The sequence below is a fragment of the Bufo gargarizans genome, chromosome 3 (assembly GCF_014858855.1).
Source record: "Bufo gargarizans isolate SCDJY-AF-19 chromosome 3, ASM1485885v1, whole genome shotgun sequence".
NCBI lineage: Eukaryota > Metazoa > Chordata > Amphibia > Anura > Bufonidae > Bufo > Bufo gargarizans.
The window spans coordinates 53,260,021-53,287,514 of NC_058082.1; the positions used below are offsets into that span (position 1 = coordinate 53,260,021).

Sequence of the window (27,494 nt, forward strand, 5' to 3'; positions counted from 1 at the left end):
ATGGGCCAGATGGCTGGATTGGTAAAGGGCAGAGAGCTCCAGTCCGACTCAGACGCCAGCAAGGTGGAGGTGGAGTACTGGTTTGGGCTGGTATCATCAAAGATGAGCTTGTGGGGCCTTTTTGGGTTGAGGATGGAGTCAAGCTCAACTCCCAGTCCTACTGCCAGTTTCTCGAAGACACCTTCTTCAAGCAGCGGTACAGGAAGAAGTCTGCAAGGTAAGAAAAACATGATTTTCATGCAGGACAATGCTCCATCACACGCGTCCAAGTACTCCACAACGTGGCTGGCAAGAAAGGGTATAAAAGAAGAAAATCTAATGACATGGCCTCCTTGTTCACCTGATCTGAACCCCATTGAGAACCTGTGGTCCATCATCAAATGTGAGATTTACAAGGAGGGAAAACAGTACACCTCTCTGAACAGTGTCTGGGAGGCTGTGGTTGCTGCTGCACGCAATGTTGATGGTGAACAGATCAAAACACTGACAGAATCCATGGATGGCAGGCTTTTGAGTGTCCTTGCAAAGAAAGGTGGCTATATTGGTCACTGATTTGTTTTTGTTTTTGAATGTCAGAAATGTATATTTGTGAATGTTGAGATGTTATATTGGTTTCACTGGTAAAAATAAATAATTGAAATGGGTATATATTTGTTTTTTGTTAAGTTGCCTAATAATTATGTACAGTAATAGTCACCTGCACACACAGATATCCCCCTAAAATAGCTAAAACTAAAAACAAACTAAAAACTACTTCCAAAAATATTCAGCTTTGATATTAAGGAGTTTTTTGGGTTCATTGAGAACATGGTTGTTCAATAATAAAATTAATCCTCAAAAATACAACTTGCCTAATAATTCTGCACTCCCTGTATTTTTTCTCTTGTCAGAGGTGCAGAGGGGGCATTATTAATGAGGGATGGCGACACATAGTTACTGCGTAGGGGGGTGTGATTAAACAAAACAGAAACTGTGGCCACAAATTAAGGCATTCGTGTTTAGGGGGTATAAAACAGGGCTGCCATTGCTGAGTGGAGGGATACTATGGGGAACAGTGTGTGCGTCCGCTGGAAAAGTAAGGAGTCAAATGTGTCTGCAGAACACCAACACAAGTTGCGCCCGGGAGAAGTAACGAGAAAGTGAACTAATCCACTCAGAGCGGGCATCACCCCTGTGTAAATGGTTATAACTGTACTGTATTCACGTCATATTGAGTCACTACATGCTGGTAACAGGTGTCCATGGTCTGGCGGTATTATAGGTCACTTACTCTGACATTATTGGGGATGCTGGTTGTGGTAGAAGGTTTTTTTCCAGTAACTGTCAGTGGCAATATTCAGCCACATTATATTCTTTCCCACTCATTTTACTAATATATATATTTTATAATAAAGTCTAGCAATTGGGTAGCTAAAATTCAGTGTAAAAATCCAGAATGTGAATCCCAAACCATTCACTTGGAATCTATTACGCTTCCTTCTTCCCATTTATCAAGTCTTCTCCGAGCCTGCCTGCAGCCTTTTCATGCCATACTAGTAGGCAAACAGAGCGAGCACTGTTCGTGCCTTTATGTCTCTACAATTCATAAATTCTCTAAAGAAAAAAGGAAGAAAAAAAAAAAAGTCAATCCTGCTAATGAATATCATTTTCCGACAACATGATGCACATGACAGAACACAAAAAAAGAAAGTAAGTAGAGCAAAAATATTATAGCAGACCATCCATGCCAAACAAAGAGGATTCTATGGCAGACTGCTGAGCCAGCAGCTTTACACGCAGAACTTCCCTTAACTCGGGAAGCCCAGAATCTCAGATCTCACTTCGCAGCGCTTTGCTCCCAAGTTGTGAAGTATTTACAGTGCTAAGAAGGTCATAAAACCGTAATAAGCAGCCACAATACCAAGACTGTATTTAGTGTTTATGGCATAGTAAATACACCAAAAGGGGTCTTTTCATTCTGTAATGCCATCATGAAAAATATAATTCATCCTCGTCAATGTGCACAGGACACTGAACCCAAAAGCCGTATTATCAGCAGTCTGTTCTGTTGAATGCAGTCGATTGTTCTCTGTAGTCAACCATTTCATGCTGGAGGAGCCTGAATGTAGCGCCATCAAAATCAGCGATCATGGGGCAGACCATGGAAAAAAAAAAAAAGAAATCTGTATAAAGGAGTTACTAAGTCTATAGCTGAGAATAGAAGCACAGTAGCAACATTTACTGTGAATATTGCCTGCACATCAGCTGCTTTAGGGGCATTTTTTTTATTTTTTTACAATTATGCATTGGTGAATAGTCAACCTTTTTATAGACTATGTATTTAAAGCTCTTTAAACTTTAGGACTGTATTACGTTCTCCTTTTGGTTCCATTCTAAAGGCATTGTCCTCAATTTGAAAAAACATGGCTGGTTTCTTCCCAAAACAGCACCGCACCAGTCCGCAGGTTGTGTGTGGTATTGCAGCTCAGTCCTATTCACTTTTATGGAGCCAAGCAGCAATACAAGACAGATGTGGCTCTGTTTCTGGAGGAAAGCAGCCATATTTTTGTAAGGCAGAATGCAGTTAAGGACGATAATGACAGTGTGCAAAAAATGCCAGTATTAGGCCTCTTTCACACGGGCGTCGTGTTTTTGGCCCAGATAAGATGCGGGTGCGTGGTGGGAAAATGCGATTTTTCAGCGCGAGTTCAAAACATTGTAATGCGTTTTGCACGCGCGTGAAAAATAAATAAATAAAAATCGGTATGTTTGGTACACAGAAGTTTGGGTAAGGTGTTGTGTAGATTTTATTATTTTCCCTTATAACATGGTTATAAGGGAAAATAGCATTCTTAATACAGAATGCATAGTACAATAGGGCTGGAGGGGGTTAAAAAAAAAATATTTTTTTAAAGATGATTAAACTCACCTTAATCCACTTGTTTGCGCTGCCTGGCTTCTCTTCCGTCTTATTTGAGGAAAAGGACCTTTGATGACGTCACTGCGCTCATCACATGATATGTTACCATGGGGATGGGTCATGTGACGGACCATGTGATGAGCGTAGTGACGTCGCCACAGGTCCTTTTCCTGTGCACAGCAAAGATGAAGACAGAAGAGAAGCCGGGCTGCGTGAACAAGTGGATTAAGGGGAGTTAAAAATTATTATTTTTTAACCCCTCCAGCCCTATTGTACTATGCATTCTGTATTAATGCCATTTTCCCTTATAACCATGTTATAAGGGAAAATAGTAATGATCGGGTCTCCATCCCGATAGTCTCCTAGCAACCATGCGTGAAAAATCGCACCTTTACCTTGTGGATCAATAGGCGTCTGGGTTGTTTCTGATACTGGCCACAACCCTTAACCTCCAGGTGTTGCTATTGTGTTCATTTAACTCTTCCTATTTATAGTTCTCTCCCACAATGCTGTGCGGTTTATAGCTTCAGTTGGACCTGTGGATAGCTGGTGTTTGGATCTCGGCTGAGTTGCTGGTGCTGCCATAGCTTCTATGAAGTTAAAAGGGGTTGTCCAGGTTCAGAGCTGAACCCGGACATACCTCCATTTTCACCCTGGCAGCCTCCTTTGCCCTGCACTAAATCGCGCAGGGCAACAGCATTTTTTGGAGATCCACCGGGGCTCTTCATGGGGCTGCCAGGAAGCCTGGTGACGTCACCGGCTCTGATGGGTGGGCTTTAGTGCTGTCCCAGCCAGTAAAACGGCTAGGGCAGCACTAAAGCCCACCCATCAGAGCCGGTGAAGTCACTGAACACACTGCAGGGCGAAAGTTTGAAAACAAGAGACCTTGCCCTGCGCGATTTAGCACAGGGCAAGGGAGCGCATTAGAGCATGAGATACTACAATGCTAGCCTCAGGGGGGTTGCCTGGGTGAAAATAAGGGCATGTTCGTGTTCAGCTCTGAGCCCTGACAACCCCTTTAAGTGTTACCTTTCCCTTTGTATTTTGGCTTTGTGTGTTGCATTTCTTTGCCATTTGTATTGTATTAGGCCTTAGGGAGACTCCCGTTCACCCTTCCTTTTGGAGGAACAGGATGTCTCATTCCTGTCATTAGTATCAGGGTCTGTTAGGGTTAGATAGGACATTAGGTATTCCTGTGCATGTACTCACCTACCTCTGGGGTCTGTTCATACTGGTTTGAAGTCAGGGCTTTGATTAGGGTTTTCACTAGGAGGTGTCAATTTTCCTTCCCTAGTTTTCAGGCTCGATTTCCTTTTCCCTTTTATGTTCGGTGTGGGTTTTTTTCCCTCCCACACTAGAGCGTGACATTTCTTGTAGAGAAGTTTATGGGAAAATGCCAGACCCCCCCCCCCCCCCCCCCACATACTTCGTTTAAAAATCTACATTTAAAATAATTTGTTTGTCCTGCATTGATTTCCCATTGACTTCTATGCAATATCCCAGAAAACCATCTCCCCCAAAAAAATATTTAAATCCCACTAGCAACCTGCTGACTGTGGGATCATGTGGGGACCAGACTTAAATAATTGCCCTCCCCACTAACAAATAGTATTAAAGGGCTTCTCTCACCCCACTAAACAGTTTTTTTTGTTTTGTTTACTTCTAATCCCTATACTGCGATTTATCCCTACATGATCTAATTAATCATTTTGGTCCAGTAGATTGTGTTAAAAGCGTGCTTTTAAAATATGCAAATTACCTTACTACCAGCAAGTAGGGCGGCTACTTGCTGGTAGCACCTGCATCCTCCGATCCGAAAGATGCCCCCTCATGTTGATTGACAGGGCCAAGGAACGGGATTGTTCTCTACTGGCCCTGTTTGCATTCAAAATCTCACGCCTGCGCCGACTGAATACCGTTACGGCGCAGGCGCGAGATCTTGATAGCAGACAGGGCCAGCATAGAACGATCCCGTTCCCTGGCCCTGTCAATCAACATGTGGAGGGGGTGTCTTTAGGATCGGAGGATGCAGGTGCTACCAGCAAGTAGCCGCCCTACTTGCTGGTAGCAAGTTAATTAGCATTTTTTAATAGTAAGGGTACTTTCACACTTGCGGCAGAGGATTGCGGCAGGCAGTTCCATTGCAGACACTGCCTGCCGGATCCGACAATCCGGACGCAAACTGATGGCATTTTTTCAGACGGATCCGGATCAGTCAAATGCATTGAAATACCAGATCAGTCTATCTGGTGTCATCCAGAAAAACGGATCCACTGTTTATTTTTTTGCATTTATAGGTCTGCCCATGCGCAGATCGGAAAACCGGTCTTAATGCCGGATCCGACAAGTGATCAGGATTTTTGGCCGGAGAGAAAACTGCAGCATGCTGCGGTATTTTCTCTGGCCAAAAAACATAAGAGGGACTGAACTGAAGACATCCTGATGCATCCTTAACGGATTGATCTCCATTCCAAATCTGATCATTTTTTTCCGGTATTGAGCTCCTGTGACAGAACTCAACACCGGAAAAGAAAAACGCTAGTTTGAAAGTACCCTAAATATATAAAACCAATTATGACAGTGGCATACATATACAAAAAAGGAGGGTACAATGGTACTGTAGTTATGTAGCTGTATTGGGCTTAATCAATCTGAAACATCCAAATCTATCAAGGGATCTCATACATATATAATGGTACATATAAAGTGCATAGTGCTATATTGGATAACTCGAGATGTCCCAAAACAAATGATAGAAGGTAGGGGTAGCTAGATGAAAAAAATAAAATAAAAAATAAAAATAAAATTATATAGAAAAGATCACATGTTATGCAAACAAAGCATAGCCCCAAAATGACAGTGTAATACAGACCAAAGTGCCTCCAGCCCTGACGTACATTTCGCTTGCCAGCTTCCTCAGAGGAAGCTGGCAAGCGAAACATACATCGGGGCTGGAGGCCCTTTTGTCTGTTTTAGGGCTCATGCACACGACTGCTGTTTTTTGCGGTCCGCAAAAACATATGCTGCCCGTGTGCCTTCCGCAATTTGCGAAACAGAACAGGAGGCCCATTATAGAAATGCCTATTCCTGTCCGCAAAACAGACAATAGGACATGGCTCATAATTTTTTTTGCTGGCCACGGAATGGCGCAACGGATACGGACAGCACAGAGTGCTGTCTGCATCTTTTGCGGACCCATTGAAATGAGTGGTTCTGAATACGGAACGCAAAAAAAAAAAAAAGCTGTGTGCATGAGCCCTAACACTGTCATTTTGGGGCTATGCTTTGTTTGCATAACATGTGATCTTTTCTATGTTTTCATCTTGCTACCCCTACCTTCCATCATTTGTTTTGGGACATTTATATTTATCCTATATAGCACTATGCACTTTATATATGTATGAGATCCCTTGATAGATTTGGCTGTTTCAGCAAGATTGATTAAGCCCAATACAGCTACACAAGGCTACTTTCACACTTGCGGCAGAGGATTCCGGCAGGCAGTTCCGTTGCCTGAACTGCCTGCCTGATCAGGAAAACTGTATGCAAACGCATGTCATTTTTCTTACTGATCAGGCATTTTTCAGACTGATCAGGATCCTGATTAGTCAGAAAAATGCATTGCAATACCGGATCAGTTTTTCTGGTGTCAGGCAAAACGGATCCGGTATTTATTTTTTTCATTTTTTTTTAAAGCGGCATTTTGAATGCCAGATCCGGCACTAAGGCTGGGTTCACACCTGAGCGTTTTACAGCACGTTCCTACGCGCTGTAAAACGCTCAACAAGGAGAAACCAATGATTCCCTATGGGAATGGTTCACACCTGGGCGTTTTACAGCGCGTACGATCGCGCTGTAAAACGCCCGACGCTCAAAAAAGTACATGAGCGACTTTGGGGCATTTTGACGCGCGTTTGTGGCCATAGGACACTGCAGTCAATCACACAAACGCGCGTCAAACGCGCGTTTACTATTACAAAAACGAGCATAAAGATGCGCAATTAAAACGCGCGTTTGCGCAACGCTCAGGTGTGAACCCAGCCTAATACATTCCTATGGGGAAAAAATGCTGGATCCGGCATTCAGGCATGTCTTCAGTTTTTTTTCGCCGGAGATAAAACCGTAGCATGCTACGGTTTTCTCTTTTGCCTGATCAGTCAAAACGACTGAACTGAAGACATCCTGATGCATCCTGAACGGATTACTCTCCATTCAGAATGCATGGGGATATGCCTGATCAGTTCTTTTCCGGTATAGAGCCCCTGTGACGGAACTCTGCCGAAAAAGAAAAACGCTAGTGTGAAAGTACCCCAACTACAGTACCGTTGTACCCTCCTTTATACATGTATGCCGCTGTCATAATTGTTAAATATTTACTACTTTGTACAAATAAAGCTATTTAATACTAGTATTTGTTAGTTATTAGTGGGGAGGGCAATTATTTGATTTGGTGTATATGATCTCAGAAACCTATGGGTGACACCACCACATTTAGGCTTTGTTCTTTAACAAAAGCATTTGTTTGTGGCCATTTTTTTCCTTAAAAAAAAAATATAAATTATATGTTACACGCTGGCCAATAGGAAAATCATAAAATGCCATACAAACACTGCAATTTTACCAATTTCCTGGCAATTTTTCAATTTGAAGCATGATCTATCTAAGGTGGTTTAAAAGACAAAAAAAATAAAAAATAAAACCACTGATCTAGAACCTTATACCTGTCGGAAATCTTAAAAAGGAGAACCGTTAGACAAAGCCATGTAGGAGTGCTGGTGACAATGCGAGGCCATCAGGCGCTTGTCTATTAGCATGCTTACAGACACTTAGCAGAGCCGTCTGCCACTACCTCACCATGCTCCAGTAACTGAAGACCTCTCCCACATCTCCGGGGACGTTTTGTGGAGTGATTTGTGCCTGTTCTATGTTGACAAGCCCAAATCTTAAAAAAAAAGAAAAAAAAAAAAAAAAAGTCTTAAAAGCTCACGTGTGGCTGTAATGTCAACAAGGCCCATCGGGGTTTGATTACTGCTCAGTAATCCCGCACTTTGGTTCTCTGAGAGGCAGTTAATCTGCGAGTAACCCAACTCCTGCATTACCTCAAAGTAAGCGGACAGCGTTCAGCCATCACACGGCTTGTGTCCGCTCTCTGGCCCAGGTTGGCCTTTTCATGTAGAAAGATTTGTCCACATGAGGCCATTCATCTGGTCAGGATCTATTTTTTCTTCTTCAAATGTATCTATATTAATTTATATAGCACCAACATATTCTACAGAAGTGGTCACCACTCATCAGTCCCTCTCCACATGTTTTTGGAATGTTACACAGGGAGAAATAGAAACCCTATGCAGAGGTTGTATTTGGTTGGGTTTGATCCCACAATCCCAGCATATCGTAACTTACCAATGAGGAACCATGCTGCCTAGATAATGGCATATCTGCATTTCCCCTCGAGACTAAGAAGCCTATTACACTGCCCGATGTTTGGTCAGGACGAGCACTCGTATTGGCAGTGTAATAGGCCAATATTTGTGAAGGATCAGCCCATTACACTGCCCGATGTAAACTAAACGCCCGTACATTCCTCCCTCATTCAGTTCTACTGATTATACAGAGGTCCTGCCAATAATCAGACATCTTTCAGTCTGATGAAAGATGTGAATGCACCCAACGATCAGCTGTGAGGAAGAGGTGGCACTCACCTTCTCGCAACTCCCCAACCACAGCACTGTCCATATGATAGCAGCTCAGCCCTATTCAGTTGAATGTGACCGAGCTGCCCCAGGCCATGTGACCAAGGAATGTGATGTTACATGTCCTAGGAGGAGGCCCAAGCGCCGCCGGCCTCTTCATGCAGCGGACAACAGGGGATGCCAGGAGTTGGATCTCACCGATCTCATATTGATGACCTATCCTGAGGACAGACCATCAATATGAAAACCCCAGAAAAAAAACCTTTAAAGGGGTTCTCATTAAGACAACTTATCCCCCCCATCCACAGGCAGATATGGACCCGCCAATTATCTGGTTGGGAAGTGGTGTTTCGCAAGACAAATATGGATTTTCAGCGGGTCAGTATCTCGTATTCTGGGAATTTACGATACCTGATAAATGAAACCAAGCTTCATCCATCATGAAGTCCAGCAATGGGTCCAAATATCTGTCAGCAATCAGTCAGCCACCACGTCCAGCTTTGGACAACTAGGACAGGCTTACTATTAGGCCTCATGCACACGACAGTATTGCTTTTTCAGTGTTTTGCGGTCCGTTTTTTACGGATCCGTTGTTCCGTTTTTTGTTTCCATTGTGTTTCCGTTTCCTTTCCGTTTTTCCGTATGCCATATACAGTATACAGTAATTACATAGAAAAAATTGGGCTGAGCATAACATTTTCAATAGATGGTTCAGCAAAAACGGAACGGATACAGAGGACATACGGATGCATTTCCGTATGTGTTCCGTATTTTTTGCGGACCCATTGACTTGAATGGAGCCAAGCACCGTGATTTGCGGACAAGAATAGGACATGTTCTATCTTTTCACGGCACGGAAATACTGAAATACTGAAACGGAATGCACACTGAGACACTTCAGTATTTTTTGCTGAACCATTGAAATGAATGGTTCAGTATATGTTCCATATACTGAGCTCAAAAAACGTCCAGTATACTGAACGCAAAATACTGTCGTGTGCATGAGCCCTTAGGCAGTTTGATTTGGAGCTATTGGAGGTGGGTTACTTTGTTGTGGGCCACCCTGTACAAGCAGATTTGAATCAAAGAAATCCACCCCATGTTCAGATTGGGGTCAAGTGTGAGATTTGAGGGTACTCTAAAACTGTGGGAGTCTCATTGTCTGGAGTGGTGTGTACCAGAGAACTGGTACAGCACAGGAGAGTCCTGAACACAGGCGTGAGAGGTTAGGATTATGAAGAATGTTATCCTTTTGAGTGTTAGAAGGATGTTGGGCACTAAGAATGGCAACGGTAAAGGGGGTCTCTGGGCTACAGATATTGCTGACCTCAGGATGGATTATAAATTTTTAGCCTCATGCACGCAAATCAATCTGTTTTGTGGTCTACAAGTCAAATTCGCAAAATAAAGATGCGCCCGTGTGCCGTCCACATTTTATTTGTGGACCGATTGTTTTCAATGGGCGAGTGGTCCACATTTTGCGGACAAGGTCTGCCTTTTTACGGAACGGACATATGGATGCGGAAAGCACATGAATGAGCCTGTGCTTTCCGCATCTGTATGTCCATAGAAAGAACAGGACTTCTACTTTTCCACAAAATGCGGACCCACTGGAAAATGAATTTAAAAAAATGCGGACGTACAAGGGGACCGCATCTGTATTTTGTGGATCCACGATTTGTGGACCATATAAACGGATACAGTCATGTGCATGGGACCTTCGATTGGTAAGGCTCCTACACCCATCATCCTCACCGATCTGCCGTTTCACTTGAATGTGAGCTGAGCTGCAGTCCCCGACATGCCCTGTACAGTGTATGGAGCCTTCTGCCTTCACATCCATACACCGTATAGTGTCTGGTGTCATGGCAGCCCGAAATAGTTGTTCGCTGGGGTGCCAGGTTATGGGGTTGGTGGATGATGTCCAAACAGATGACCTATCCAAATCCTTTGAGTTTAGGTGCTGCCTGCAATTACTAGGGCTGTGCTGCTTGCAGTGGTGATGGCAGTTTATTTACACTCGGCGCCATATTACAAGTTGAATTTTATTACCCCAGAAAAAAAAAAAAATATATAAAAGCATTGCTAGGCAGACTCCAGAATACAGCCCTGGCCTGCCCTATCCATTAAATCACCTCCTCTCTTGGGAACAGTCATTTGTGGAAGGTCATGAATTGGGCGACACGTGAACTGAACCTAATCTCGGATTTTCTGACCTTCTCAGAGTTCAGCACTCAGTTTACTGTGTTTTCTCAGATATCATCGGCAGTAATGTCATATGACACTAGATATGCATCGTGAATGGGGATAGACCTGTACATGTAACATAAACCAGGACTTAACTCTACAACTGTATTGGCAGCGAGAAATCGCAGTGGAAACACGGAATCGCTGATTAATACTGCGGATCCCCAGGGGCCACTTGTCAATGCTTACTAATGCCGTTTCCTCACATACTGCTCCATACAAAAGAGGAACATCTGACAGTAATCAACTAGGGCGGCTACACAGGACCAGCTAAAACCACAGCTCCATGCCAAGCTGTCGATTCTTACCCATAATAAAATCATAAAAACGATAACTTGTTTCAATAATTGTAGGTTATTATGAATTCTAGTCAATCGTTTCTTCATGCGGCAATAGTTACCACTGGAAATCTGTTCCCAACCTCCAGAGCTCTTGGGTTCTCCCTAAGCCTTTGTGCCATTAAGTTGTCATGTCCTACAATAGAGGTGGATGTCATGTCACCATAGATGAAAACCTCATCGTGGTATCAGATGCTGAGGGAGGGACAGAGTCTGGGGGCTGGAAGCAGAGCAAGACTTCGGCAACCATTTTCTAAAGTCCATATTAGGTTTTGAGAAGAATATCAATGGAGAAAATACTATTCGAGCATTGAACTCTAAGGCCTCTTTCACACGGGCGTCATGTTTTTTGCCCGGATAAGAGGCGGGTGCGTTGCGGGAAAATGCGCAATTTTTCCGCGCGAGTGCAAAACATTGTAATGCGTTTTGCACTCGCGTGAGAAAAATCGCGCATGTTTGGTACCCAAACCCGAACTTCTTCACAGAAGTTCAGGCTTGGGATTGATGTTCTGAAGATTGTATTTATTTCCCTTATAACATGGTTATAAGGGAAAATAATATGCATTCTGACTACAGAATGCATATTATAATAGTGCTGGAAGGGTTAAAAAAAAATAAAAAAAGTTAACTCACCTTCTCCTCTTGTTCGCGTAGTTCCCGGTCTGTTCTTTGCTAGCTGTGGGCTGAATGACCTGTGGTGATGTCAGATCACATGCTCCAATCACATGGTCCATCACCATGGTGATGGAGCATTGATCTGACATCACCACAGGTCCTTTAGCCCAAGCCCACAGCTAGCAAAGAACAGACCGGGAACTACGCGAACAAGAGGATAAGGAGAGTAACTTTATTTTTTTAACCCTTCCAGCACCATTATACTATGCATTCTGTAGTCAGAATGCTATTTTCCCTTATAACCATGTTATAAGGGAAAATAATACAGTGAATAGACTGTCACCTAGAACCCATGCGTGAAAATCGCACCACATCCGCACTTGCTTGCGGATGCTTGCAATTTTCACGCAACCCCATTCACTTCTATGGGGCCTGCGTTGCGTGGATTATCGCACCGCAACACACAAAGAGGAGCATGCTGCGATTTTCACGCAACGCATAAGTGATGCGTGAAAATCACCGCTCATGTGAACTGCCCCATAGAAATGAATGGGTCAGGATTCAGTGCGCATCGCACCCGCGCGGAATACTCGCTCGCTTTTTGGCCCAGATAAGAGGCGGGTGCGTTGCGGGAACACACGCGATTTTTCCGCACGAGTGCAAAACATTGTAATGCCTTTTGCACGTGCGTGAGAAAAATCACGCATGTTTGGTACCCAAACCTGAACTTCTTCACAGAAGTTCGGGGTTCTGTAGATTGCTATTATTTTCCCTTATAACCATGTTATAAGGAAAAATAATACATTCCGAATACAGAATGCATAGTAAAATAGAGCTGGAGGGGTTAAAAAAATATATAAACTCGCCCGTGTGAAAGAGGCCTTAGGCTGGTTTTACAGTATTCCGCACGGGTGCAATGCGCACGTCGAACGCATTGCACCCGCACTGAATCCCGATCCATTAATTTCTATGGGGCTGTGCACATGAGCGGTGATTTTCACGCATCACTTATGAGTTGCGTGAAAATTGCAGCAACCTCTATTTTGTGCGTTTTTCACGCAACGCAGGCCCCATAGAAATGAATGGGGTTGCGTAAAAATCTCGAGTGTTCCTGCAACGCACCCACACATTTTCCTGCAATGCCCGTGTGAAACTAGCCTAAGGTCCCTTTCACACAAGCGTGATTTCCGCACGGGTGCAATGAGTGACGTGAACGCATATCACCCGCACTGAATCCTGACCCATTCATTTCAATGGGTCTGTGTACATGAGCGTTGTTTTTCACGCATCAGTTCTGCGTTGCGTGAAAATCGCAGCATATTCTATATTCTGCATTTTTCACGCAGCCCTGGCCCAATAGAAGTGAATGGGGCTGCGTGAAAAACGCATTGCATCCGCAAGCAAGTGCGGGTGTGATGCGTTTTTCACTGATGGTTGCTAAGAGATGTTGTTTGTAAACATTCAGTTTTTTATCACGCGCATCAAAACGCATTGCACCCGCGCGGAAAAAACTGAACACAGTCGCAGACAAAACTGACTGAACTTGCTTGCAAAATAGTGCGAGTTTCACTGAACGCATCCGGACCCAATCCGCAACACCCGTGTGAACCCAGCCTAAGGATTTCGAAAGACACGCATCATTAAAGGGGTTGTCCCACTTTTGAATATCATTCATTTTATAGAGCATAACATTAAAGGCTGTTGTCTGGACGATTACTTTTTTTTTTTAAGGCACAGAATGGTATAAAAGTACACAAGTTAAACGCAACTCACCTATCACCTACTGCTCTCATTCTTCTTCCTCCTCCTGGTTAACCAAGCCACCTGGTGCTCAAAGTGTACTTTCTGGTTGAGTCCACCACAGAGCCAACAGGAGAGTTCTGCCCAGTTAGTCAGGAAAGGAACAAAGCTTCTGTAATACCATGAAAATATGGCTGAGAAGGCTCATTCTACAGAGGAATTAAGAGGAGACCATACTGTCAACTGCCAGAGGGGGAAGGAGATCGATTCTATTCACAGCCACCCCTGGCAGCACAGATTTGCAGCAGCACCTGGGGAGGGGGGGGCAGTGTACATGGAAAGGAAAGTGATGAAAAAGATAGCCATGATAGAAACAGCATAACAAAAACCTCTCAGGACTTTGTTTTATAAGCATGGCTAAGGCTACTCTCACTTGCGGCAGAGGAATCCATCGCCGGAACTGCCTGCCGGATCCGGCAAAACGTATGCCAACTTATTGCATTTTAAGACTGATCAGGATCCTGATCCATCTTACAAATGCATTGCAAGAACGGATCAGTTTCGATTATTCTCACATTTTTACTGGTCTGCGCAGACCGGAAGGACGGAGCTGGATCTGGCACTAATACATTCCTATGGAAAAAATGCCAGATCCGGCATTCAGGCAAGTCTTCATTTTTGGGCCGTAGCATGCTGCGGTTTTAGCTTTTGCCTGATCAGTCAAAAAGACTGAACTGTGAACGGATTACTCTCCATTCAGAATGCATCGGGATGAAATTGATCAGTTCTTTTCCGGTATAGAGCCCCTAGGACGGAACTCCGTGCCGGAAAAGAAAAACACAAGTGATAAAGTACCCTTATTTAGACAAGAGCCAGCACCTCTCATTCTATTGCATCCATGATTTACAGCAAACTATACGGAATGCCCTCACAACATGTGATCTTGGGAGTCAATCACTGCTGCAAAGCATGACATCCCCATAGGGGGCCTTGATTGGCTGCCATGGTCATGTAGCGGTGTAGCGTGCCAAAAAAGAAACACTGGGATCAGTGCATGATGACTGCAATTTTTTTTATTTCTTTTTTAGGACATTTCGATATTTTCAGCATATCAGGGCAGAAATGCTTTAGGCATGCACGTACACATTGTCTCACCACTGAAGATGTGGAAACTACTGTCAGCACTCCGAACCTACGGCCATGGTGGTGCAGAAGACAGAGGCGACACTTGCTTTATATCCCTTTACTTGATTGTGGTTGGAAAACACCAACTTCCTTCACACACTACTTGGAGAAATAAATAAATCTATCTACAATTATAGAAGACCGGAGAACATACAGTTCAGTTTACAGAAACCGGATCTAGTGTAGATATAAAACACAGCAGTTCTGGGGCTGGAATGATGCAAACCAATAAGCGCACAGTACAGCTTCAGGCCCTGATTTATCAAGACCAGCGAACGCTGGGCCTGTGTCACCAGAGGTGGCATCTCATTTATGACCAGGCACAGACTTCGTCATAAATTAAATGCCTCCTCCGGCAGTCCATGCACCACACTGAAATCTATGGCAGCTCGTAGCTGCCGTAGATTCCAGTCATTATTTATGCCCGTTTCTGGCGTACGTGCTGGAGCTGATGGCACCACTGCCTTTTCAGAAACTGGTGAGGGAAAACTAAAAATGGCAATTAACTAGAAAAGCTGCAATGGAATAAAAAAAAAATATATATATATGGTTTCGTGACTTTTAAGGCCAGAAAACTGGTCGGGTGATACAAAGTATACTAAGAGGAGAATGTATCTTTGACCTAGAATACAGGAAAGAAAAACCTGACACCTTCCACCCCTCGCAAAAAAAATAAAAAATGTCTGGGCGATACAAAAAGAAATCGGATCCTGCACCCAGCCAATCAGACTGAGCGGATTTTTCTGCCTGTCAAGAATAACTGGGAAATAGAGATCAGAAAAACATCGGAACAGAGGATTTTTGTTTTCACCATTCTGAGGCTTATAGTTTGTATCGCTTAGGGCTCATGCACACAAACGTATTTTCTTTCAGTGTCCATTCCTTTTTTTTTGCGGAACCATTTATATCAATGGGTCAGCAAAATAAAATACAAAACAAACACGGAAGTTACGCCATGTGCATTCTGTTTCCGTATTTCTGTTCCGCAAAAAATAAAATAAAACAGAACATTTCCTATTATTGTCCGCATTACAGACAAGGACTGTTCTATTAGGGAGCCAGCTTTTCCGTTCTGCAAAATACGGAATGCACACGGACGTCATCTGTATTTTTTGCGGACCGCAAAATACATATGGTCGTGTGCATGAGCCCTTAGGCAGAGTTCACACTTCAGTTATTTTCATCAGTTACCAGTAGTAAAGCCTACTCATATCAGGTATAATGGAAAGATACGCACCTGGTCTGCGTTTTTGCTCACAATAACTGATGTGTAAACTCAGACTTGGGCTCCATTCGCACGTCCACAGAGTGTGTCCGCATCCCTTCCGCAATTTTGCGGAACAGGTGCGGACCCATTCATTCTCTATGGGGATGGAATGGATGCGGACAGCACACAGTGTGCTGTCTGCATTCGCAATTGCGGAGCGCGGTCCCGATCTTCGGGTCCGCAGCTCCACAAAAGATAGAACATGTCCTATTCTTGTCCGCAGCTTGCGGACAAGAATAGGCATTTCTATGGGGGTGCCGGGCTGGTGTGTTGCTGACAAGCAATTTGCGGGTCCGCAACACATCACGGACGTGTGAATGGAGCCTTAGGCTACATGCACATGACCGTATGTGTTTTGCATCCTTTTTTTGTGGATCCAATGTAACAATGCCTAAAACGGAATTAACCTCCAATCCAGATAAATAACATGTATTCAATAAAAATATTCTAATTAATACATCTTAAAATACTTTGAAACAATTAGCAGCAAGTGAAACCCCCAAATGTGGTCCTACGGAGTGCTTCTGTAGTGTTTGTGGCCGTGCCGCTGCACCGCAGAAAAAGTAGCGCATGCACTACTTTTTTGCGGTGCGGATCGTTGGATGCGGATCGCGGACCCCATTCAAGTGAATGGGTCCGCGATCCGCAAGCGGCTGCCCCGCGGTCTGTGCCCGTGCATTGCGGACCACAATTTGCGGTCCGCAGCACGGAGCCCTTACATTCGTGTGCATGTAGCCTTATGGCAAGATCTGCAACTGAATTTTTCTGCCTCTGGACTCAAACCTAGGGGCTCATTGACATGGCTGCAATTTGCAGTCCCCAATGCATGGGCACCATCCGTGCGGCTGCCTCGACAGATCCAGTCAACTTAAATGGTTCTGTGATCCGTCCTTCACACAAGATAGAACATGTTATTTTTTTTGCTGTGCGGAGGCACGGAGAGAAACCCCACGGAAGCACTCCGTAGTGCTTCTGCGGGGTTCCGTGCCTCCGTCCTGCACCGTCCTTCCGGACCCATTCAAGTGAATGGGTCAGCACCCGTGATGCGGGGTACACACGGCCAGTGCCCGTGTATTTCAGACCTGCAGCTTGCAGGCCGCAATATGGGCACGGCCAGGCAACAGCCACGTGCATGAGCCCTAAGGATACCTTCACATATGTTGCATCAGAAGAACCAAAGTCCAGCACAATATACTGTCCTGGCAGAACTGAATACCAGGGTCCAGCACAATGTACTGCCCCATAAGAACCAAATACCAGAGGGCAACACAAACTACTAGCTCAGCAGGACTTCTGCTGGAACACTAAATTGTGCTGCACTGTGGTATTTGGTTCTGCTGGGGTTGCATTTTGTTCTGCTGGGACAGTAAAATGTGCTGCACTGATATTGGTTTCCATTTCAGAACCAATTACCAGTCATTATGGACGCAGCGATACCTAATATTTGTGTGTTTTTTTTTATTATTAAATAAGGGGAAAGGGGGCTTTTTTTTACTTTATTCATTTTATTACTTTATTTTATTAAAAACACTAACTTTTTTTTCTTTACTTTATTTCTGATGTTATTTCTGATGTGCTTTTGGGGGTCTGATCACCTCTGCAATGCATTACAATGAAATGCATTGCAGGCACTCTGTTCCGATCACCTCCCGCCAGTGATCGGAAATACACAGGGCATACAGGTACGCCCTGTGTCCATAACAGGTTAAGAACTATCTTAAGCCTCTTTCACACTTGCGTTGTCTGGATCCGGCGTGTACTCCACTTGCCGGAATTACATGCCGGATCCGGAAAAACGCAAGTGTACTGAAAGCATTTGAAGACTGATCCGTCTTCAAAATGCTTTCAGTGTTACTATGGCAGCCAGGACGCTATTAAAGTCCTGGTTGCCATAGTAGGAGCGGGGAGCGGTATACTTACAGTCCGTGCGGCTCCCGGGGTGCTCCAGAATGACGTCAGAGCGCCCCATGCGCATGGATGACGTGCCATGCGATCACGTCATCCATGTGCGTGGGGGGCCCTGACGTCACTCTGGAGCGCCCCGGGAGCCGCACGGATGGTAAGTATGCTGCTCCCCGCTCCCCACTACACTTTACCATGGCTGCCAGGACTTTAGCGTCCCGGCAGCCATGGTAACCATTGAGAAAAAGCTAAACGTCGCATCCGGCAATGCGCCGAAACGACGTTTAGCTTAAGGCCGGATCCGGATCAATGCCTTTCAATGGGCATTCATTCCGGATCCGGCCTTGCGGCAAGTGTTCCGGATTTTTGGCTGGAGCAAAAAGCGCAGCATGCTGCGCTATTTGCTGCGGCCAAAAAACGTTCCGGAACGGAAGACATCCTGATGCATCCTGAAGGACGGACTGTCCATTCAGAATTCATTAGGATAATCCTGATCAGTATTCTTCCGGCATAGAGCCCCGACGACGGAACTCTATGCCGGAAGACAATAACGCAGATGTGAAAGAGCCCTTAACAAGGTATGGAACCCACAGAACCCTGATCTCATCATCGAGTCTGTCTGAGATTACATAAAGAGACAAAAGGATTTTTAGCAAACCTACATCCACAGAAGATCTGTGGTTAGTTCTCCAAGGTGTCCGGAACAACCTCCCTGTTGAGTTCCTTCAACAACTGTGTACACATCTACCTAGAAGAGCGGATGAGGTTTTTAAGTCAAAGGTCGGTCACACCAAATCGACTAGATTAAAGAGGACCTTTCACCAGAAAAAAAAAGTAGCTAAACTGACTTTATAGATGTGTAGAGCGGCGCCCAGGGATCCCCCTGCACTTACTGTTATCCCCGGGCGCCGCTCCGTTCTCCGGTTATAGCCTCCGGTATGTTCCTAGTTAGACGCCGGCAGGTTCCCCTGGGTGGAGCCTTTCTCCTATGCTGTAGCGCTGGCCAATCGCAGCGCTCAGCTCATAGCCAGGCTATGAGCTGAGCGCTGCGATTGGCCAGCGCTACAGCATAGGAGAAAGACGCCAGCAGGTTTCCCTGGATGGAGCCTAACTAGGAACATACCGGAGGCTATAACCGGAGAACGGAGCGGCGCCCGGGGATAACAGTAAGTGCAGGGGGATCCCTGGGCGCCGCTCTACACGTCTATAAAGTCAGTTTAGCTACTTTTTTCTGGTGAAAGGTCCTCTTTAAGGCTACTTTCACACTAGCATTAATATTTTCCGGTATTGAGATCCGTCATAGGGTCTCAATAAAGGAAAAAAATGCTTTAGTTTTGTCCCTATTCATTGTCAATGGGGGACAAAACTGAACAGAATGGAATGCTCCAAAATGCATCAGTAACGGAAGAGTTTTTTGCTGAAGCGTGCCGGATCCCGCAAAAACGCTAGTGTGAAAGTAGCCTTAGATTAAGTTTTTTCACTTTGCATTTTGTTAACTGAAAAATAAACTACTGGTATTAACATTTCAATTTTTAAAAACATTCTTACTTTACAGCCTATTTTGCACAATACGGTATAAACTTTTTCAAGGGATCCAACTAGGGGTGGGCGATACAGGCGATATGCAGATATAGGCGATATGCAATATAAATTTGTGCCACGATATGGATTTTGTGCATATCGTCTATATTGCCGGACCGAGATATGATCGCGCTCTGTGCGCACCATGTTCTCCTGAGCTGGCACAGTGGAGAAGGAGGGAGTCCCCCCCTCCCCACTGTGTGCGGCTGCCGCTGACCACCAATGAGAACAGAGGAGGAGAAAGAGGAGGGGAGGAACTGACAGTAAATCATTGAGTTTTCACGATCTCAGTGAGATTGTGAAAACTCAAATCCGATTGTATATTCTAACCCCCAGGTGTTCCCATGGCGACAGGGACGCTTGCCTGGGGGTTAGAATATACAGGGCCACGCCCCTCACAGGAGTACATTTATAAACTAATCAGTAACTTTAATCATTGCTGATCTCTTTACTGGATACCTTACTATGTCTTAGCTCCGGTAACAGCAGGCAGTGCGGGCGGGCGGCGCTCACTCACGTCCTGCGCCTGCTCCTCCCACTAGGCGGCGCAGGCGCATGACGTCAGTGAGTGAGTGCCGCCCGCCCGCACTGCCTGCTGTTAAGCTAAGACATAATAAGGTATCCAAGTAAAGAGATCAGCAATGATTAAAGTTAAAGTTACTGATTAGTTTATAAATGTACTCCTGTGAGCGTCGGGGAGGGGGATCCGTGGAGGGCACCGTTTAGGGAAGGGGGATCCGCTCCCTGCTGTTGTGTGCACAAAGCACAGGGCAGCAGGGAGAGTGTAAAGTCCTATTCACCGTAATAGAGCTCTATTAGGGTGAATATGACAAGGGTTCTAGCCCTAAGGAGGCTAATAGTTTTTAAAGTAAAAAAAAAAAAAAAAAAGTTTAAACCCCCCAATATAGAAAACAATATATTGCGATATATATCGCACATGCTTAAAATTATATTGCAATATAGATTTTAGGCCATATCGCCCACCCCTAGATCCAACTGATATTTTCAGTCAAAATAGACCGATTTATTTGAGTGATCTATTCCATTTATATTTTAAAGTGTAGCAGCCAATGATTTTCCGTACGTAAAGTATCCAGAAAACACTTTTTGGCCTAAGTTTAACTCACAAAAGCCCAAATCCTTTATTCAGATGCAAACAGCCATCTCTATGGGCATACAAGGTGTGAACAGAGCCATAACTGACCGTACATATGGAGGAACGAATGCCTAGAATAGGTGCGAGTGCAATAAGTCCCACAACAGGTTACAGATTGGTGGGAGGTAAGTACGTAACACGGCACGTTCGTTTTCAAAGCCTCCTTTTGGGCAATCGCCGCTTTTGAGTTGCCCGGCAAATTTTGCCATAGAAACAAATCCTAGATTTTCTTTTTAGCCCTTCGATTTTACTGTTGCTGGAGGTAGGAGTGAGGAAATCATTCGATACGGCTCCCGCTAGACCAGTTTGCTATACTGCGTGTCCATATTTCCAGGACATTGTGAAATCAGCGACATTGCTGCTATATTTAATAAGTCTTCAGCGATGACACAGATGGAATCAGCGCAATAACTTTTAATTGCCTACTTTTACGAGTCCCCATTTCATACCGTATGCACCTGTGTTTGTGGCTCCCCATAGGAAGCGGTACAGGTACATCTGTAGGAGGCTACCTGCCAATGAAGTCTATCCAGCTAATATGATGTGTGATTTTTACACTGGAGCGAGCACACGGGCCTGCAGAAACAATTGAGCTGCGTTCGCACACTGCACCCTGGTCATTTTACAAGCCATCACATTCACCCTCAGTGGATTATATAGAAATCTGCTCCACCGGCAGGAAATTGCCATTTTAACCCTTGGGCTACCCACAGTGACAGTACCCAGTATTGTTTTAGCGCAAACACAACTTTCTTTTTTGGCCCAAATCATTACTAGGGTGACCTCACCCAAAGTCATATAGTAGGGACCTACAGATCTGTAGAGCAGGAAGTGGGGTACAACTCCTTGGTAGATATGAGAGGTCTCAAAAGTTCCACTTTTTCTACATTTTGTCCTGGGAACTCAAAAGGAGAATTTGGGTAGGGGTCCCGTTAGACAGGTTGCAAAGTTTGGGTTCTCCTATAGTGGCCATGGTGCGCTGATGAACTACATTACTCCATTTAAGCAACAAGGATCATAGGTGCCAGTTTCCCTTTAAAGGGATTGTCAAAAAAAAAATTTTAGGCTACATGCACACGACTGTTTGCGGTCTGCAAACTGCGCATCTGCATTTTTTGCAGATCCATTGGAACAATGCCTAAAAAACAGACAATAGGACACGTTCTATTTTTTTGCGGGGCTACGGAACAGACATACTGATGCGGCTAGCACACTGTGCTGTCCGCATTTTTTTGCGGACCCATTGAAATAGAAGAGTCCGCATCCTATCTGCAAAAAAAAAGGGAACGGACACAAAATACATGTGTGCATGAGGCCTTATTAAAAAAAAATTATAATAATCATGATTTCATGTATAATTGATAATTATCCCCCCCCCCCCCCCCCCATTGCTCTGTAAGGACTAATTTACACACTTTTCATCTATAGATCCACATCTCATAGCAGCCATTGGACAAGGCATCCATGTAGGACATCACCGCACAGAGGGGCACAAAAGCACCCTACAAGAACACCCCTCCAAATTTCTTCAGGTTCTGCCTATAACGTTTCAGATGGGGATATTTTAAGTCACATCTCATGAAAGTCAATGGGGGAGCGGAGCGGCACCACAAACAATTCTGTAATTTTTATAGTTTTATTTAAGCCGCCATCACATGACATGTGCAGCAGAAACAATACCGTATTGGCGCTCATGACCATCTGCATAATTTGCAGACTGCACACGGACCTATTCATTATGGAGCTGTGCACACAGTAGTGTTTATGCGGATCTGTTTTTCCATTCTGTTAGGCTGGGTTCACACCTGAGCGTTTTACAGCGCGTTCCTACGTGCTGTAAAACGTTCAACAGGCAAGAACCAATGATTCCCTATGGGAATGGTTCACACCTGAGCGTTTTACAGCGCGTACGATCGTGCTGTAAAACGCCCGACGCGTATGTCAGACACCCGTAGAATCGCGCATACAGAGCGCGACATCCCGAACGCTCAGGTCTGAACATGGCGTCGTGTTCTGGTCCACATGGCGGACGACACTAGTCCCTTCTACTGATGGGAGCGAGAAAAAGACAGAAGGCATTTGTATTTTGCAAATCCATTTTTGAGAAGAAAAATTATAGTTTGGACACGGTCGTGTGCATGAAGCCTAAACAACCGGGACAACTTCCCCAGAAGCTGATCTGAAAGGGACACCAAAGTTATTTATGGCCTATTAACTTCCTATATGTTAATATTTGATGTCATTTAAAACAAACAAAAAAGGTTATCATTTTTCAAGTCACTCCATGTATTCTCCGTCCTGTCTCACTTTCTTTGGACTTTTAGCACAGCAAACCGCTTTGCTAAAAAGGGTGTTCCAGTTATATAAAGTTATGGAGGGGGGATAGTTATTAGATTGGTGGGGGTCCTACCGCTATACTCTGCCATTTCCGGAACTCCCATAGAAATCAATGGAGCAGCCGCACACATTCCCAACAGGCTGCTCCGTTTATTTCTGGGGGGGGGCTCCATGGGGTTCTTGTGATCATCGGGGGTCCCAGTGGAGAGGGGATAACTTTATATAACCATTCACTGCGGCCAGAGAGAGTAGGGGGGGGTGAGGGACTCAGATTGTCACACATTACACTAAAGCCTCTTTCACACGGGCGTCCCGGATTTGCTCCGGATGAGTCACGTGTGCATTGCGGCAAACCCGGGCAAGTGCGCACGCAATTTCAGTCACTTTTGACTGCGATTGTGTTGTTCAGTTTTTATCACGCAGGTGCAATGCGTTTTTCACGCGTGTGATAAAAAACTGACTGGTACCCAGACCCGAACCCGGGCTTCTTCACTGAAGTTCGGTGTTGTGTCCCCACACCCCTCCAAGACCTCCCACCCCCACACCCATCCTAAATCTCCCACTGCCAGTCCCCCAGCTATAATGGTCCAGACATCAAGTGTCCTGCTCCCCCCCACAATTTAATGGTTTAGACCTTGGAGATCCTGCGGCTCCCCCCTCAATATATTGGTCTAGACCTCCAGGGTCCTGCTTCCCCCTAAATATAATGGTCCAGACCTCCAGGGTCCTGCTCCCCCTCCTCGCAAGATATAATGGTCCAGGACTCCAAAGTAAATTTTACCAGTCCCAGAGTCAGCCAGCCCTTACCTCACAGCCACTTGAACGTCTGCGCGCCCACACTCCAGCAGTGCTGCTAGGCCCAGCAGCACGCAGCTTTGCTGTACGCTCCGCCTCTTTCACTTCCGGCCAGTAGGACTGCCGCCCAGACTGGGAGCGGGACCACTCCCTCTCCTCACTTCAGGTACGCCTGTCTGCCACCATCCGCCCCCTATCGCACCGCCCACAGCCTACAGGCCCTGCAGATAGCGCTTTCTCTGTCTGTCCTGAAAGGGCCTGCGACCCCTGTAGCTATACCACATGAATTTAAAAAATGATAATAATCCTCAGCAGGCAGCCCGGGCCCCCAGTGGTGTAGGGCCCCATAGCCATTTCTATGGCTGCTATGGTGATCCCTACGCCCATGGCGCCAGCTCCCATAAGGGCCTCGAGAAAGTGCGGCGAGGGCATGAAACTGCAGTAGTACTTGCAAAAAATATAGAGCATGTCCTATTCTTGTCTGTTTTGTGGATAAGGATAGGCATTGTTACAAAAAAATAAAAATACACACACCAACACGGATGTCACATGGACATCATCCGTATTTTTTGCGGACTGCAAAATACATAAGGTCAAGTGAATGTAGCTTAAAAGGAAGAATCATGGTGAGCGCCATGCTATTGATCGGAATTACTCACACTGTTCTATTGCACGGACATACGGAAATGCGTCGGCCTCTGTCTGTGTGGATGGTGACCGGGGTTGCCAACTGAAATTTCTTTTTTCTGGACAACTTATCCCAAAATCACAGACATCCAAAAATATTTATTGATAACTGGAAAACCATAATGAATGATAAAGATAAGTAATACATGTCTATAGCTCAGTGTACTGATCAAAACTCATTACCAGCATTTAGGCCTCCTGCACACGACTGCATTTTCTTTCTGTGTCCGTTCCTTTTTTTACAGAACCATTGATTTTAATGGGTCCGAAAAAAAACACGGAAGTTACTCTGTGTGCATTCCGTTTCAATATTTCCATTCCGCAAAAAAAATTGAACATGTCCTATTATTGTCCGCATTACAGACAAGTATAGTTCTGTTCTATTAGGGGCCAGCTGTTCTGTAAAATACAGAATGGACACGGACATCATCTGTATTTTTTGCGGACCCCAAAATATATACGGTCATGTGCATGAGGCCTTAGGGTCTAATCACACGTCAGTATGTCTTTCCCAGATTTCTGTTCCATTTTTTGCGGATCCAATTGTATATCCGCATCCGTTCTTTCATAAAAATAAAAAACCCCACACACACACGGAAGGAGGAATATATATATTTCACAGAAACATTTTTCACGAACACAGGAAAAGTCAGTTGGCAACCTCGATAGCGACGACCTGCTCCCATTTTTTGGAGACATTACACTGGTCTGTGGCCATCTTTGCACAACCTTTTCTGGTTGGTGACCATTGTCAGACTAAACCAATCCCAAGGGCCAAAAACAACATTTAAAAGGATTTTAGCAACTGACATACATTATTTACGGGCACATCGCACCTACAGTACATACCAGAAATGTCTGGTTACACTTCCAGGACCCTCATCTAATGAGAGAATACATGAAAGATACACGTGAGCAGCCGCACGACAGACATACATGTCTGGTACGACGCCTGGGGGCCACACAGAATGGTATCGAGGGCCGCAGGTGGGGCACCCTGATCTAGAGCTTTAAAAAGAATAATAGAGCCACGGGCATACTGTTATCCTAATTCCACAAACTACCATTATTCTAGCAGATCACCTCTTCCCCCTCAGCACTAAACCCATTTATATAGGAGTCTTATCTCGGTGCGGACTGATACAAAAGGACAACATTTCGCATTTCATCTTGAACTGCACACCACTGCCAAAAGATCTTTAAATATTGCCTTCTATGAACAGTTAATGTAAATAATAACTAGGATCCCCATAGTAAAAATAAAAAGGGTGGGGGCATCCAGATACAGGTATGTCCCCCAAGTGCATGCGGATTACGCGATGTCTGTGGAGATACCGCACACTGAACACACACATAACAGAACTGTGTGAGAACCCATCCCGGCGGCCAGGAATGGAGGAGTTGTGGGCAGTTTCTGCTGCTTTTAATGGTTATTGTCTCTCCAGGAAGCATTGTCCCTCAGGCTGTCACTTCTGGGTCTCAGATAAGGGGGGGGGGGGGGGGGGGCAGCGCTGCCTCTACTGTTGTCAAGGAGGCGATGACGTCACCCCTTGCTTAAATTAGCCCGTTGTCAGCCGCCAGCGACTTTTCCCTCTGGCAGGGCGACCTGTCAATCAGGTGACGTCACAATACGCCTGTTGTAACTGTAAACACAACGCTCCCGTCCGTGCCCCGGTCAGTCCCGCATCCCTTCACCTACCGTTCCCTCCGGGCTCTGTTGCCCCTGCACACGCCGGGCCACCTACCTGCAGTGCAGACCTCATCCCACTAGAACCCATCAATACAAGACAATTCATTGAGAAGCGCCGGGCAGGTGACGTCATGTCCCCAGTAGCAGCGCCTCGTCCAATGGGCTTGCGAGCTGGGGGAAGACAAGTGGATATTAACCCCTCGGCTGCCGGCAGAGATGAAGAAGGGGGGGGGGAGCCCGTTAAACCGGCTGCAACAGCACCTATTATAAAGGTGCCGTTCCCCGGGGACCGGGATGGAGAGCACAGGGACCGGAGCCCGGCTCCGCTCTCAGCCCGTGCACACAGCGGACTGCGGCAGCTTAGCTCTGTACACAGTAATAACAGAGCAGAGAGTGGCGGCGGGATGACACTTACTGGGGGGAAGCCCAATGATAGGGAGCCGGCTGCGGGCTGTCCAATGGTAACATCCAGTGCCCCAGTCTGTCCTCTCTCCGGGCAGCAGACGCAGCTCGCCGCCGGCCGCCGTGCACACCAGGCAAAGCTTCTAGGAAGTTGTCTTTGTTCCACTATTTATACATTGCGTCAACATCGCGGAGAGAAGGGGCGTGGCCACAACACAACACACGGCGCTGACTGCGAGCCGCCGCCTCCTCCCCCAGCCGAGGATCACACGAGTCAAGTGCCCGGGCATAGCCGGCCCCGCCCACGCCCCGCCCACTCCCCGCCTGCCCGCTGCTGTCACTAGTGCCGTACGGGACGAGTGAGGTGCGGGGCTGTGCGGGAGCTGCCGCCTTCTGCCTCTACGTTACTGAATGTGAAAAATATTAAATATTTGCTTACAAAATGTCTCATTGCTTGTGGAAAATGTGTGTTACAAGCTGCAGCTCCCGCTCCGACTTCTGCACTTCTGTCTGTAGATATGTATACAAATTGTCGCACAGGGAAGGCTAGAAAGCCACGCCCACCGTGCTGCTGCCAACGGCGATTGGCAGCCTAGAAACATGGCTGCTCCAGAGGTAGTCACCCGCAGGAGTGACCTGGTTTAGGGATGGTCCCTCTGCCATGGACGGCATAGGAGCTTGTACCCTCCTTAGAGGGCCTGTCCTGACATGGCTGCACTTCCCATGGAGCGTCCTGTGTTCCTTTATTATTCCTACTAGCAGTTTCTGAATAAATTGCCAACTGGGTGTTACCAGTGGAGGGTGTGTCCTTGCAGTTTCTGACAGTGTCCAATCAGGGCTACCAGAGGGAGGCTGTGCAGGGACAAAGGAACGGTCACGCCCAGTTGGAAAATGTATCTATAAGGAGTAATAGAATAGATGCTGCAAAATTATTACAGGGGGTGCAAGTACGGAAGTTAT

General features: G+C 45.6%; 1 long non-coding RNA gene across 1 annotated transcript; it reads right to left on the reverse strand.

Moving 5' to 3' along the window:
- Window positions 1-1,937: 1,937 nt before the first annotated feature.
- On the reverse strand, window positions 1,938-26,752 carry LOC122932300. Its single transcript, XR_006388295.1, has 3 exons — window positions 26,548-26,752; window positions 26,188-26,303; window positions 1,938-2,098 (listed from the first exon to the last, which is right to left on the reverse strand). It is a non-coding gene; the product is annotated as an uncharacterized LOC122932300 (long non-coding RNA).
- Window positions 26,753-27,494: the final 742 nt, after the last annotated feature.